A 16,428-nucleotide genomic window follows, 5' to 3' on the forward strand; every position below is an offset into this window, starting at 1 on the left:
TATTTTTTGCTTCTTTGTCAAAGATCAGGTTTTCGAAGATGTGTGAATTGATATCTGGGTCTTCTATTTGGTTCCATTGGTCCTTCTGTCTGTTCTTATGCCAATATCAGGCTGTTTTCAGTACTATAGCTCTGTAGTAGAGTTTGAAGTCAGGGACTGTGATGCCTCCAGAGGTTTTTTTATTGCACAGGATTGTTTTGGCTATCCTGGGTTTTCTATTTTTCCATATGAAGTTGAGTACTGTTCTCTTGAGGTCTTTGAAGAATTTTGCTGGGATTTCCTGGGCATTGTGTTGAATCTGTAATTGTTTTTGGTAAGATTGCCATTTTTACTATGCTAATTCTGTTTATCCAAGATCATGGGAGATCTTTCCACTTTCTGATGTCTTCTTCAATTTCTTTCTTCAAAGATTTAAAGTTCTTGTCATACAAGTCTTCCACTTATTTGGTTAGAGTTACTCCAAAATATTTTATGCTATTTGTGGCTATTGTGAAGGGTGTTGATTCTCTGATTTCCTCCCCAGCCCTTTCATCATCTGTGTACAGGAGGGCTACTGATTTTTTTTTTTAGTTAATCTTATATCTTGCTACATTGCTGAAAGTATTTATGAGTTGTAGAAGTTCCTTGGTAGAATTTTTGGGATTATTTATGTAAACTATCATATCATCAGCAAACAGTGAGAGTTTGACTTCTTATTTTCCAATTTGTATCCCCTTGATCTTTTTTTGGTATCTTATTGCTCTAGGTAGGACCTCAAGAACTGTATTGAATAGATATGGAGAGTGGACAACCTTGTTTTATTCCTGATTTCAGTGGGATCGCTGGGAGTTTCTCTCCATTTAGTTTAATGTTGGCTGTTGGCTTGCCGTATATTGCCTTAATTATGTTTAGGTATGTTCCTTGTATCCCTGCTTTCTCCAAGACCTTTATCATGAAGGAATGTTTTATTTTGTCAAAAACTTTCTCAGTATCTAATGAGATGATCATGTGGTTTTTATTTTTCAATTTGTTTATATGATGGATTACGTTGACAAATTTTTGTATGTTGAACCACCCCTGCCTCAACCACCAAGTGCTGACCCCTGGGCAAAACTGACTTTCATCTAAACTGAGGATCTCCAGACAGTAGACAGAATCACTGAAATTGACAGCCTAGCAGCTCAGGTTAAGGTAGGCTTGTCTTCCTACAGATGTCTTAGCCCACAGAATCTTCTGGAGCCTGGCAGGCCCTGTGTTAAATAGCAAAAGGCAAATACGACCTTCAGCGACCATGGAGGACCCTGAGGAGTAAGTAACTCTAGGTGAACCAAGTAAGTTCTCTGTTGTTTTCAATCAGTAACTCAAGTAAAATTTTATCCTTCTTAAAGATCTCTGATGCAGTTTGACAGCTGAGAGGTTTTGTCAGTTTAAAAGTACAACCTCACCAAACAAATTTCAGTAAAATACAGATACAAATACAAGACCTGCAAGTTATAAAGGTATGAGGACAAGTGCACGCTATCAAATTTCTTTCTCATGCTGCCTTCCATAGTCTTAAAAAATACTTTTCATTGTGCAAAAATATCAGCCACAGTCATTCTGATATAAATATGCTATTGTTTATACAATGTATGTCTTAAAGTTCTGTTTTCACAAATCCAAAAAATTCTTGTGAGTTTCAGGGAGCCAAATTGAAGGATCCACCTTAAGCAGGTTAGATACAACCCCCTCAATACCCTGGTCCTAAACTTTTTTTCCTAAACTTAACTTTGTCCTCTGTTCTGCCAATACTTTAAACAGGTGTAAAAGACACCAGACATTTCCATACCACAAACACAGGACAGGAGCAAAGAGACCAGCTACCCCAGGATGTGACCAGCACCCAGCTTTCCCAGGTTCCCCCCTCAAGACGATGCCCACAAATAAGCAGGAAGCAATCTTGAGACTCTGCCGCCCCAATTCCTTTAACCTGTGGTGTCTAACCAGCCTTTTTATTATATATATAAAAAAAGATGGAAATGTAATGATCTGTCCTGTCCCTTTAAGAGACAAGCCCTGCCCACTCCCTTCCCCTTCTGCTGAGGCAGGCAGATCTTCCTTCCTGCTTGCAGCCTGGGTCTCTTCCTTTTCCCTAAGAGACAGCTTCTGTCCTTCCCCCCCCCCCCGCCCCTCTCTCTGCTCTTCTTCCCTTTTCATTTTCCCTCCGTAACCCACCAAATAAATGTTCACCCTCACTCTGCATGGCATGCCTATCCATCTGTTTCTTGCCCGTGGATGTGGCTCCCTGGTGGTTCCCTGCCCGGGACCAGCCGCCTTTGGAGACCTTCAGTGTGGTCTCGTGGCATGCACATCCACCTGTCTCTCCTCATGGGACTGGCTGCCCCATCGAGATCTCACCCACCACGTGGCTCCCTACCTGGGACTCATGGCCTGCTGCAGCCATTCAAGGGAATTATGCCGTCCCTGTCTGGGACTGGCTGTTCTCGGGCCCACTGCCCACTTCTGCCGCTTGGGGACCTGAAGCATTTCTGCCTTTGCAGCCACTCGGGATCCTGCAGAATTTTACTTAATCCATTACAATAGTTGTTGAAGTAACATGGATGAAATTTGAAAAAAAAATTGGAGTGTTTATGACACCAACTCAAGTTTGCTTTGCCAAGGGCTTTATGCTGTATGGTAAATGCTACAGCGAGGCATTGTTTGCTTTTCAATATTGAAAGAAAAGCTGACAACATCACAGTTTAATGTAAGAGGTAATCAACTGGATATTGAATGTTTAATTTGAAAACTTATGTATAGGTTTATTTTATTTCAAAAAAAGGCTTAATTTTGTGGTCTTGGTATGACAACCAAGCCCCATCCCACCCCTAAGACAGGGTTTTCTGTGTATTCCTGTCTGTCCTGGAACTCTTGCTCTGTAGAGCAGTCTGGCTTTGAACTCAGAAATCTGCCTGCCTGTGCCTCCTGAGTGCTGGGATTAAAGGCATATGCCACCACTGCCTGGCTGGTATGACAACTTTTATACTTCATTTTTGTTTTATCTGTGTACACGTGCTTCATATGTGGATACTGATGGAGACTAGAAACCGTGTAGAATTCCCAGGAGCTTGGAGGGTTGTGAGCTGCCTGAAGTGGGCACTGAGACCCTCTGGAAGGGCAGCACATGTCCTTGACCTCTGAGTTATCTCTCCAATTCTTGACTCCCACTTTAAAAGAATATGTTTTTAGGTCTGGGGCTATAACTCAGTTGGGAGAGTGTTTGCCTAGCATGCATGAAGCCCTGGTTTCAGTCCCCAGAGCCAAATAAACACGGTGATGCATACCTGTAATACCAGCATACTGGTATCGAAGCAGGGTGACCAGGAGTTCAAGGTCAGCTTTAGCTGTGTGGAGAGAGAACAGTCTGAGGTAACTGAGCCCTGTCTCAAACATTTTTAAAAAAACCGAACATGTTTTAATCAGAAAATATAATTGAGTGGTCCACCAGAGGGCAGTATTTGATAAAAGTTTGATAAGGCACATCATTCATAGAAATTACGTATGTTCATTTATTGTATTAGCAGTGATGTTGGTGGAGAGGGTTTCCTTCCACCCGTACAGTGTCAGGGTGGGAGCCTGGACATGCCTTATTCCTGCAGGGCACACACAGTTCTTTGATCGACATTCTTGAGTTGGAAAATGTGTTTGTTTTATAGTTTAAGACGAAAGAGGCAAGTGAAGGAACCCTGAACTATTACGTGGCGCTTTATAGCCTGGGTAGAGCCCATTGGCTCACTGAGAAAGAGTTCCATTGTTCTAACTCAATCTCCAATGTGTTATTTGCCCTCCCTGGGAAACATCCCAATTTGGCTGCATTCCATGTGCTAGAAAAAGACCAGAGCCAGAGAGTCAATTGTGGGATTGAGTGAGGCAGAGAACCAGCCAGCAGCAGGAGAGGGATTCAGCTATTCTTCAGGGGCCAGGAACATCACCGGCACACCCATGCACGGGGTAGTTCTGATTAGAGGCGGCAGGGCTGTTGACCCAGATCCTCAGTAAGTAAATGTTGGTCTTTTATCCAGCCGCCAAGTAGCTACTTTCTGGAGGTAGGGCTTAACTTTTCTTTCTTGCATTTACAACTAGAAAAAAGAAAGCAACATGTGTGTACAGAAAACAAACAATACAAGCTGGCATGTAATTAACACATCCCGGATTCGCCTCCAGGTATAAACAGCAGCCAAGATTTCTTGTTTTTCAGAAATCTAGGCAGAGACTCAACCATATAAACACTTGTCTATCCTGTGTAGATAGTCATATAAATGAACATCTGTGTATTCTTTGGTATCCGTGTACATACATGCACACAAGTACAATAACACATCCTGGGAATCTTTCTGTTTCATTGCGTACTTAGTTTTTTCCATGTTATCTTCTGAGAGAACCTGTCTCTATTACAGGGACCCTAATTGGCGTTCCTTTCCCTTGCTGCCTCCCCGTGTCGATGAGAGCACTATTAACACGTGTGTTTGAGGAGCATCCCATAGGTGTCAGGCTGCTAACCCAAAGTGGAGGAAAGAGAGCTAGTGTTGTATTGGAGTTTTTGTTTTGTTTTTCTGCAAAGAAATGGGAACTGAAAATCACACATTAGATCTCAGCTAGCATTTTTCTGAGCTTCAAATGCCTGCATAGCTTTGGTCTGTAGGTTGTCCCCATGATGACTTGTTTCTGTGTTCTTTGTTTTCAGAGACAGGGTCTCTCCATATACTCCGGGGTGTTTTGGAAGTAGTTATGCAAACCAGGCTGGCCTCAGACTCAGAGAGATCCACCTGCCTCTGCCTCCTGAGTGCTGGGATTAAAGGCATGTGCTCCCATGTCTGACCTGATGGTTAATCTTGGCTGCCAACTTGGTTGGGCTAAAAGATGCCTTAGTAAAGCCCACTTCTGCGTGTCTGTCATGGGGCCTGGCATGTGGGACAATATGTAAGTGGGGACAGTATCGCCCTACAGGCTGCAGTCTGGATCTACTTCCTGGCTCCCCTGATAGGACCAGCTCTGTACTAACGCAACCTGTTGCCATGTTTCTACCTTGTCACGGCTGGGAAGCCGTAGGACCAGATGGCCACAGGCTGCAGCCTCTGAAACGGGGAGATGAAGGAAATATCTTCTGCTCTCAGTAGATTTCCTCAGAGTCGTTTGTCACAGCAATTGCTATCGACCTAAACATCCCTGTTCCTCTCAGTCATTCAGTGGCAAACTGAACCTTTGGACTGGTCAGTTCTCCATGATCTCATTACAGATGATTGACGTCTCCATGACAGGGCATGGTGGCTCCTCAGAGGGCAGAGAGATTCATACGGGTCCAGTGACTTCAGACCACATAGCTCTGGGGACTTCCCTTCATTAAAAACTTGGATAGTCTTTGGATATGACTTACCTGGCTGTGACATCTGTCACCTCTCTGACTGATCTGGCTGGCTAGGCAGGAGTCTAAGCCTCATGGGTACCTCTTCTGAAGTTGTATGTTTGGTGGAAGAGACAACTTTCCCCAGCAGGTCTGTACTTCAGTAAAGGGTGCTTGAACCTCTGTGCTGGGTAGATTTTGTTGACTTGACATAAACCTAGACATACCTGGGAAGAGGGAATCTGGGTTGAGAAACTCTTTCCACCAGATCAGCCTGTGGCCTTGGCTGTGAAGGATTTTCAGAATTTCTATTGATGTGGGCGGGCTCAGCCCACTGTGGGTGGTGCAGCCCTAGGCAGGTGGGCCTGGACTGTCTGAGAAAGGCAGCTGAGCATGCTGGGAAAACAAGCCTGCAATCAACAGTCCTCTGTGTTTTTGCTTCAGTTCCTGTCTCCAGGCTGCTCCCTTGAATCTTGGCCTTACTGGACAGACTATAAGCTGTAACTGAGATACCTTGTTGGTTTTGGCCACTGTTTTATCATAGAAACAGAAAACTAACTAGAATAATCTCCAAACTAGCTCTCAATTGTGGGTTAATACAGTTGAAATTGCATATAAAAATTCTGTGATCTTGAAATTGTCCAATAAACTAGAAAAAATGGTTGTCATTTTTATATAAAATTCTTTGGTTTAGCTTTTATAGCCTTGATTTGAGAATTTTTTTTTTTGGTTTTCCCCCAAATCCATGCATTTTGTTACTTAGAGAGCTATAACTGGAGCCTGGATTGTGATTTAATCTGCAAACTCCTTCTTTCTGAGTCCTTCCGCAGTTCCCACAGTGGCTATTGCCATTCTCTGCTGTGGGAGGCAGCATTCTGGCTGGAACTAGATTACAGAAGATCTGCACTCCCCTTTCCTCCAGGTATCCAGGCTCAGCACCCCGCTTTCCTACCTCCAGCCCTTTCTCTTTTGTTCCCCTCAGTGATCTATCAGTTTTATCAGTGTCTTGAAAGTCAGCCCATGTGGTCATTTGGGTTTCAGATGGCCAACTTGGGGAAGACTGTCTAATTGTTGAGATGGATGTGTCTGGCTCTGGAGAAACAGCTGGGCTGTGACATGGTTGCTTCTGTGTGGCAGCTCATGGTGAGTAGGTGCTGTGGACACGGGGGCAGCATGTGCAGGAGCCTTGACGGTGTCGCAGCATAAGAGGGGCACATCAGTAATATTGGGGTTAGTCTGTGATTCCTCTCACGTGACATCCAAGTTTTTTGTTTTGTTTTCTGAGGTTCTAGGACTGTGGTGTTGGTTAGATACCATCAGTAGAAGGACGTCCTGAGCCTGAGCAAACAATGCCGAGTGATGATGCAGATCTGTGAGGGTGGAGGGGTGGGGAGGGTGGGGAGGTGGGTTTAGAAGGTTGGATGGGGACAGTGTGTAGTGTCTGACACTTATCCAAGTGTCGTGCTCTCCAGCTGGGATAAAAAGCTGCGCAAAGATCTGTGACAATTCCTGTGTAAACCAGGCAGGCAGTGCATGGTGGTTGGGTCAGGAGGCTCTGGAGGTCTCGCGGTACTGACTTTAGGGGATGCCAGAAAAAGGTGAACAAAATGTGTTTCCTTTCTCAAAAAAAAATGAATGAGAAGATCTTGGGTTAACTAATGTACTAGCCTGCTTGCCTGGAAACCTGATGGAAGCAGATGCTAACGGTGTTACCAGGCAACATGGCTTCCAGTGAGAATGACCTGTGACTGGCAGCTTCCTATGCACTGAAGGGTACCATGAAGAGACAGAACTGATGCTGTAGCATGAGGGCCTGCTTGTTGGGGTTTCTGTCCTCCCACCAGGTCCCACAGTTGTTTGGCCCCAAAGAAAATCACACAGAGAGTCTACATGAATGATAAACTGATTGGTCCATTAGCTCGGGCTTCACATTAGCTCTTATAACTTAATTAGCTCATTATTCTTATCTATGTTAGCCACATGGCTCGGTACCTTTCACAGCAGGGCAGGTCACATGTTGCTTCTTCGGTGGTCTGGGCTGGACTGGCAGAGGGAGCTTCCTGCTTCCCAGAATACTCCTTCCTGTTCTCTTTGCTCCACCTCTACTTCCTGTCTGGTTTTCCCGCCTATGTTTCCTGCCTGGCCAATCAGCATTTATTTAAACCATGATTGACAGAATACAGACAATTATCCCGCACCATGATGCAACACAGCTTTGAGCTTCTTCAGCGCAGCCACTTGTCACAGGGTACTTTCTTGATGGGGACCAGGAGTTCTGGCTGTGGAATCATTACAATGGAAATGACTCCTGAAGTGAGGGGCCTGGGAGTCTTCTGCAGCCTCCTGATGCTTCCAGTCCTCACCCTTGATCTTTGATGTATCTCTTAAAACAAGTTCCTGGCCTCTGGGACTTCTTCCTGCCATTTTCTGTACTTTCTCCAGGGGAGCCATCACTGGGCAATGCTTCTTGGATTCTGAAAGAATTTGTTAAAAGTAGACGCTGCAGGAAGAAAAATACTGGGATTATTTATATATTATGGGCAAGAGACCAAATAAAAAGACCCCCAGTGACTTCTTCATTTTCCTTAAAGAGAGTATTCTGCTGTGGTATGATCAGCTTTGTCCTTGAGTGACCCTACCAATAAGCCAATATATGTCCTTATCATCCAGGACCACCAGTGCTGGTCAGATGGCACACAGTGCTTAGACAAGACCTGTTGGACAACTGATATCAACAAATACTTGATTACCTTGTTTCAAATCCCGTGTGAGTTGTCTGTGTGACGATACATGCCAGTCCATCCCTTTCTTCAAGCAATTCACACTTGATTGACAGAAAGCCCATAGGATTCTGTCCTTTTTGTTTGGGGGAGGAATGATGGATGGATGACTACTCTTGAAGCAGCAAAAGTGAACCTTCAGTCGGGGACCACTTCATAAAGGACACACCTATTATCCCTCGAGCTCATGTTTAAATGCTCAAATTGTCCCACCTTCTGGCTGATCCTGAGTTACCATCACCTCCACTTGAGTTATCGTTGTGGTCAACGTCACCATAGTTCACACTATTTTCTGGGAACCGCCATCAACATTTTATTTAGATAATCTAATCAAAGTACCAAAACCACCCCTGTTTTACAGATACAAGCATCCAGTTTGCACAAGTAGGATCCAAACCTTGGCGTCTGACTCCGGTGTATATTTTCAACACCATTCTGCTTCTTCTTACCACCATGCTGGTGACATTTAGGCGAATTGTGAGATGCTGTGTAGATTTTTATATGTCTGGGCCGTAAAAAAATATTCAACTGCATCTTGTATCTGCTTGGAATAAAAGGTGAATTGTTCTTCAAATATTTCAAACATGTCACAGACTTAGAGCAGATGCCGTGAAAATGACTGAGTCTCACTTACAGAGGGACTACAAAGAAGTCACAAAGTGTTCCTCCCTGTACAGGACTCTATAAAGACACACTAATAAACATGCTGCTAGATCGGAATTTAAAAATTAATGTCTAATATATTCTAGCTAAACCCTGGTGACGGGATTTTTTTTTTACTTTAGTGAATGTGTGCAAGTTTAATTTGACTCCATCCTTTTGGAAAATCTTAGATAATTTTATTTTGAACTTTATGTTTTGAAGTAGAATGTTCCTCAGATTTTAAGAACACTGAATTTTATCAAGCCCAGGGAAATGGAAAGCTATTGAATGTGTCCAGTTTTGCTTGGAATTGTCTCAAGATTCCAGAAAAGCTTATTTCTGTTCTGGGGTTTGTCCTCGGTTCTCTGGAAGTTTCACTCCCAGCACCTCCCACCCCCAGCTCTTTACTCCCAGTCCCCCCACACCTCCCCCCCAGCTCTTTACTCCCAGTCCCCCCACTCCTCACCCCCAGCTCTTTACTCCCAGTCCCCCCACATCTCCCACCCCAGCTCTCAGCCTGCCTGCCAGTCACTGCTCAGCCGCCCCACTACTTCCCTGCAGAGGAATGGAAGAGCTGTGTGGCTCACACAGGGGACTGCCAAAGCAGTGACCAGAAGTTTGAAGGGAAACAAAGACTTGACCACAGTTAAAAGAATTTGATCTCTCTCTCTCTCTCTCTCTCTCTCTCTCTCTCTCTCTCTCTCTCTCTGTGTGTGTGTGTGTGTGTGTGTGTGTGTGTGTGTGTGCATGTGGTGTTTGCATGGGCAAATACACAAGTCCCTCTCCAAAACAGGTCTTGCTATGTGGCCCTGTCTCATCTGGAGCTCACGATGCAGACCAGCAGATCAGTCTAGCTCTGAACTCATAGAGATCTGTCCGCCTCTGTGTCCCCAGTCTGGGATTAAAGGCATGTGCCATCATACCTAGCCATTTTAAAAACAAATACTTATTTTCATTTGTGAAATATTTATTTTGCAAACATAACATTAGGATGTATTCTGGGGTAGTTCATTCAGGCTATGAGGTGGAGATGGGAGTAGTAGATATTCATTTATTTTTTTTTTTGAGATAAGGTCTCCCTGACCTGGAACTTGTCAAGTAGGCTGACCTGGGTGACCAGTGTACCCAGGAATCCTCCTGTCTCCACACTGGGAATACAAGTGTGTGCTGCTATGTCTGGTTTTTGATCACTTGAGTTCTAGTACTCAAATTCTGATCCTCATACTTGCAAGGCAAGCACCTTACAGCAGCTAGCTCCCCATCCCTGTAATTGACCTTCATAGTTTCCCAGTATCCCTGCTCTGGATGCTTTCCCTGTCGCCATGATGCAGTATTGGTAGTACAGGGTTGATGTGGAAGATCTATCCTTTCTAAACTGTCCAGTAGAGTAGCCACTAGCTGCGTGTGATTCAATTAAAATTAAAAATTCAATTTCTCAGTCATCTCAACCACATTTCAAGTACTTAGGAGCCACACGTGGTCAATGGTCATCTCAGCCACTTTTCAGTGCTCAGGAGCCACACGTGGCTAGTGGTCATTTTGTTGACACTTGAATTACTCAGGAGCCACATGTGGCTAGTGGTCATCTCAGCCACTTTTCAGTGCTCAGGAGCCACACGTGGCTAGTGGTCATCTCAGCCACTTTTCAGTGCTCAGGAGCCACACGTGGCTAGTGGTCATCTCAGCCACTTCTCAGTGCTCAGGAGCCACACGTGGCCAGTGGTCATTTTGTTGACACTTGAATTACTCAGGAGCCACACATGGCTAGTGGTCATCTCAGCCACTTTTCAAGTGCTCAGGAGCCACACGTGGCCAGTGGTCATTTTGTTGACACTTGAATTACTCAGGAGCCACACGTGGCTAGTGGTCATCTCAGCCACTTCTCAGTGCTCAGGAGCCACACGTGGCTAGTGGTCATCTCAGCCACTTCTCAGTGCTCAGGAGCCACACGTGGCTAGTGGCCACTATACTAGCCAGTAGAGGTGAAGAATGCTTCAGCTTTGTGGGCAGTTCTGTGAGTTGGTGTTATATCCTTTTCACATCCTCCTGCTTCCTCTCCTAGTCCCCAGTCTCTTATGCCACTTCACATACACACCCCAAACACCACAGTTTTTCACGCAGGAAGTCTTCAGGCAGCACCCCAAACCCCCATTCTTTCCATTAAAAAGAACTGAGAACATTCTCTGATGTGTTTCCCCAAAAACCAAAAACCCATCTGCTTTGAAAAATGTCCCCTTGCTCCGTGAAGGCCCCGTTTCCACAGGCTGCCCATGTTTCTCTACAGTCACAGGGCTAATTTCTGAATGTGGTCTGCGGATGCAGTTTTATGACCTCATCCTCATGTTTCAGATAATGAAGTACAAGAAGTTCTGAGTCAAGTCCCTTGTTTATTTGGCTATAAAAAGCAAAGGGAAGAAAATGGAAGAAGAATTACAGACCAGCCTTCGGCATAACATCAACTTTTAAACAGAAAATATTTGACTTGTACTGAAGAACAGTCCATCTGCCCTGTGGTCACCAAAACAAGTGAACAGAGGCATACAGAACTGATTCGTGTTTCTTTTCTGCCAAAAAAAATAAATTACCCATATGTCTGGAGAGACAGCTCAGTGGTGAAGAGCACTGGCTGCTCTTCCAGAGGACCGGGTTCTGCTCCCACATCTACATAGCCACTCACAGCCACCTATGACTCCAGTCCGGGGGCTCTGATGTCGTCTTCTGGCCTCCACAGGCACCAGGCATGTATGCAAAGCACCCATATACATAAAGTAAGACAATAAAAACAAGAAGCCTATAATTTATATTTATATTTTCTATAATTTAGAAACAAATTTAGAACAAAATAAATTATAATTTATTAATTTTCTATAATTTAGAAACAAAGAATTGCATGCTAAGGTGTGCGGCTTACCTTACACATGTCTTTGTGCTGTGAAGTAGTCTGAAACCTAGGAGTACTCGGAAGGTGATAACTGTTTGCCCAGGACATTATTTGTCTTATCCAAATAATGACAAGTCATGTATTTATAATCCAGGGTTTCTGGTGAACTACGAGACTGTAGAAACTCTATGACTCAAACCTGTACTCTCTGACACTGAGTCCTGTGGTTTCCTCGAGAACAAAAAAGTTTAAAAACAAACAAGGGAAAACGTCTAGGAATCATCCAGAGATGTTCTCTGTGTCCTCTCCTTTTGTACATCCACCCCTGCCATGCTCCAGAGACCACGTGACCGAAGTGGCTTTCACTGCCCTGTCTGTTCATTCATTTCACTACTTTCAGCACATCTTGGTGGATGTGTCTTTCTGGCTCTGTGCTCTGAAAATTTGCTTGCAGTGTATTCCTTTTGTGCCTGGGGCAAGCCAGCTAGTGTACCAGTTACTTCCCTGTGGCTGTGAGAAAGCACCCAGAAAGAGCAGTGTACAGCTATATTTTGGCCCACAGTTCAAGAGCACAGCCCATCACTGTGGGGAAGTCATGGCAGCAGGGATTGAGGGAGGGGCACAGCAAGGTTTCGAAAAAGAAATGGAAACAGGAATTGTCCAGATGAGAAGTTTAGGTGGAATGAGGAGAGGAACGGACCAGGAAAAGCAGGAGGTGCTTGCTTGAATCAGGGCAGAAGTTTTGACAGCAGACAGGACAGACAAGAGACTGGAAGCGAGCAGACGGATCATCAGGTGCAGTAGGCAGGACCGGCTGGTCTCCGCAGGGTTTGGGGTCTTATTCTAAACGCGAAGGATAAGATTTGTGCTCTAAACGTCTGTGTGGTTTCTGCATGAAGAGTAGGTGGAAAGATTCAGAAGTAACTGTTTGCTGTTACACTGGCCCCTCTAGGGGTTTTGCTGTAGTTATAAATATAGCAAGGAGACATTGAGCAGCAGGAAGCAGTTGCATGGCAAGCAAATAGGAGAGAAACCAACATTTGTTGGTGAAGCTTCCCTGAGCCAGTCCTAACACCCTGTCTCCCGGTCATCACTGGGCCCAGGGCAAGGCTTTGCTGTTTCCAGCCCCTGGAGAGCAATTGCAGAGAATTGAGGAGGCCCTACCGGTGCCACTGTAGAAACCTTCCGCTTGCCAGGAACACTGGGCAAGGAGTCTACTTCAGAGGTTTTTAGGGTGTAGAACCCGGTAGACATGGTACTGAATATGCTATTAGGCATGAAGGAGAGGGTGGATCAAAGATGTCACACCTTACACAGTTGGTGATTCCTTAAAGCAGAGTCCAGCTGGAAGAAGGGGAGGAAGACTTGTGTAGATGCAGGAAGCAAAGCCCCCAAGCCAGCCGACCCTGTGGTCTCACCAAGGTGTTAGCAGGCTTGGAAGTAGGCACCCCACACAAGCGGAGCGGCATGGGCAAGCTTTCCAGAGTGCATACCAGAGAGAGGCCATCTTGGCTCCAGAACGGCTCTGCGAGGCCCTGCGAATTCCATTTAAGCTCGCAGACGTGAGGTTTAAGGAAAAACAGTGGCACATCTGATTATATGAAGGTTTGGAAATCTGCAGGCAAATGTCTCACGCCTGAAGTGAAAACCGGGAAAGCAGTTACAGCACACCAGACGAGAGTCGAATGCTAGCGGGGTTAAGAAAAGGCACCAATTCACAGCAAGGGGAAGGCCCCCAAGAGATCCAGGCGGAGGGTGCAGACAGCGAACAGCAAGTGTGGAAGGCAGACAGAGGAACCACATCATTAGTGTGTAATGAAAACAAGAAAGGCACACTTTTGAACACATACGAGTCTAGGGCAGATCTGAGAAAACAATGTAGCCGTTTGCAGGTAAGTCACTCTCTGCTACCCAGGGAGAGTAAATGAGCCATAGCTGGTGAATAGTAAAGTAGCAATCTATAACAGCAATCAAAAGAGCACGGCCTTGGGCCAGCTGTGGCGGTTGGTATGCGCCTTTAACCCTAGCATGGGAAGGCAGAGGCAGGAGGATCTCGGTGAGTTTGACGTCTGCCTGGTCTACAAAGCGAGTCCTAGGTGAGCCAGGCTAGGGCTGCATCGTGAGGTCTATCTCAAAAGAAAAAAAAAGAGTGTAAACTTAGAAATCACATACAGTATTTCCTTTTAAATTGTTTTTATTGAGCGATACATTTTTTCTCTGCTTCTCTCCCTTCTTTCAACCCTCTCCCATGGTCCCCATGCTCCCAATTTACTCAGGAGATCTTGTCTTTTTCCACTTCCCATGTAGATTAGATTCATGTATGTCTCCCTTAAGGATCCTTTTTGTGGTCTAGGTTCTCTGGGATTTTGAATTGTAGACTGGTTTTTCTTTGCTCTATGTCTAAAAGCCAGTTATGATTGAACACATATTATATTTGTCTTTTTGGGTCTGGGTTACCACTCTTAATGTTTTCTAGATCCATCCATTTGCCTGCAAATTTCAACATGTCATTCCTTTTTCCTGCTGTGTAATACTCCATTGTGTAAATGTACCACATCTTTATTCATTCTTTGGTCAAGGGGCATTTAGGTTGTTTCCAGGTTCTGGCCACTACAAATAATGCAGCTAAGAACATAGTTGAGCACATGTCCTTGGGTACAATTGAGCATCCTTTGGGTATGTACCCAAAAGTGGTATTGCTGGGTCTTGAGCAGGTTGTTTCCTAATTTTCTGACAAATCGCCATACTGATATCCAAAGTGGTTGTACCAAGTTTCACTCCCACCAGCAATAGAGGAGTGTTCCCTTTATCCCACATTCCCTCCAGCATAAGTTGCCGTCAGTGTTTTAGATTTTGGCCATTCTTACATGTGTAAGATGGAATCTCAGAGTTGTTTTGATTTGCATTTCTCTAATGGCTAAGGATGTTAAGCATTTCCTTAAGTGTCTTTCAGCCATTTTAGATTCATCTGTTGAAAATTCTCTGTTTAGGTCTGTACCCCACTTTTTTTATTGAATTATTTGTTCGTTTGATGACCAGTTTCTTGAGCTCTTTGTATATTTTGGAGATCAGTCCTCTCTTCGATGTGGGGTTGGTGAAGATCTTTTCCCATTCTATAGGCTGATGTTTTGTCTGGTTGACTGTGTCCTTTGCTTTACAGAAGCTTTTCAATTTCAGGAAGTCCCATTTATTAATTGTTTTTCTCAGTGTCTGTGCTGCTGGGGTTATATTTAGGAAGTGGTTTCCAGTGCCAATGTATTCAAGTGTACTTCCCACTTTCTCTTCTGTAAGGTTCAGTGTGGTTGGCTTTATGTTGAGGTCTTTGATCCATTTGGACTTGAGTTTTGTGCATGGCAATAGATATGGATCTATTTTCATTCTTCTACATGTTGATATCCAGTTATGCCAGCATAATTTGTTAAATATGCTTTCTTTTGAACATTTTATATTTGTTTTGCTTCTTTGTCAAAAATCAGATGTTTGAAGGTGTATGGATTAATATCTGGGTATTCAATTCTATTCCATTGGTCCTCCTGTCTGTTTTTATTTCTTTTTTTTAGTTTTTTTGAGACAGAATTTTTCTGTGTAGACCTGGCTGTCCTGGAACTAGCTCTGTAGACCAGGCTGGCCTTGAACTCACAAAAATCTGCTTGCCTCTGCCTCTGAGCACTAGGATTGAAGGTGTGTACCACAATCACCCAGACCAAATACAGTAAAGAAGCCACTACATACTTAGTGTGAGCTGTACCATTACATAACTGTTCACATGCTGGCATTGGGAAATATTTAATGATATGGGAAAATGCATATGCTATCAAGTTAAAAGCAATACACTAAATTATATATGCAGTGTGATCACAGTTATATAAATAGATATGCATGACAATAGTTTGATAAAATATATCTATTATCAGTGACTATGTTTGTAAGTTGCAATTATCAGTGATTTTGTTTTTGTTTTGTTTTGTATTACTTCACTGGTGCAGAATTGGGAAATAAGAAAGCAATCTTTGTAAGGAATAAAAAAGTACGTAGTTCTCTGCAACTGAGCTAATGGCTTCTGCCCTGATGCTGATGCTTCTCTCACCGGCTGATAGATTTTTCTTAAGCTATTTAAACGATGACACTGGTGCTGGCTCCAATAAGAATCTTGGTGGCCCCCAGTAAGTGCCGGGCAACATACTGAACACTGTACACATACTAACCCATTAAGAGTAACACACTGGGGCTAGAGAGATGGCTCAGAGGTTAAGAACACTGGTTACTCTCCCAGAGGACCCAGATTAGATTCCCAGCACCCATATGGCAGCTCACAGCTGTCTGAAACTCCAGTTATAGGGAATTCGACACCCTCAAACAGACATACATGTAAGCAAGACACTAATGTACACAAAATAAGTTAATTAAAGAAGAATTCAAATTATTGAACATTTCTGGAAAATGAAAGAACAGTGATACAGGGTAGCTGCTTCTCAGCATCTCTAGTTAAAGTAACAAAGGCCAAGGATGAGCTCAGGGACTCAGTGTCTGAGATCTGGATACCCATAAGCACCACAAGGGCTTCTTAGCTGTCCCCGGAGAGAGTGTCTCCTACAGCCGCAAGGCTGAAGTTGCTGAACACCAAGCTCATGCCCTCACTGCATGATTGGCTGATCTACAATGTAAGTGTAAGTCTCTGTAACAGCTGCAGACATCTAAGGATGTCTGGAGCTAAAGTGAAGACCCTGACTGGAAAAGAACAGAGTCTGTAAGGGGATGGAGATATA

This window comes from Myodes glareolus, chromosome 16 (assembly GCF_982192425.1).
Source record: "Myodes glareolus chromosome 16, mMyoGla1.1, whole genome shotgun sequence".
Lineage (NCBI taxonomy): Eukaryota > Metazoa > Chordata > Mammalia > Rodentia > Cricetidae > Myodes > Myodes glareolus.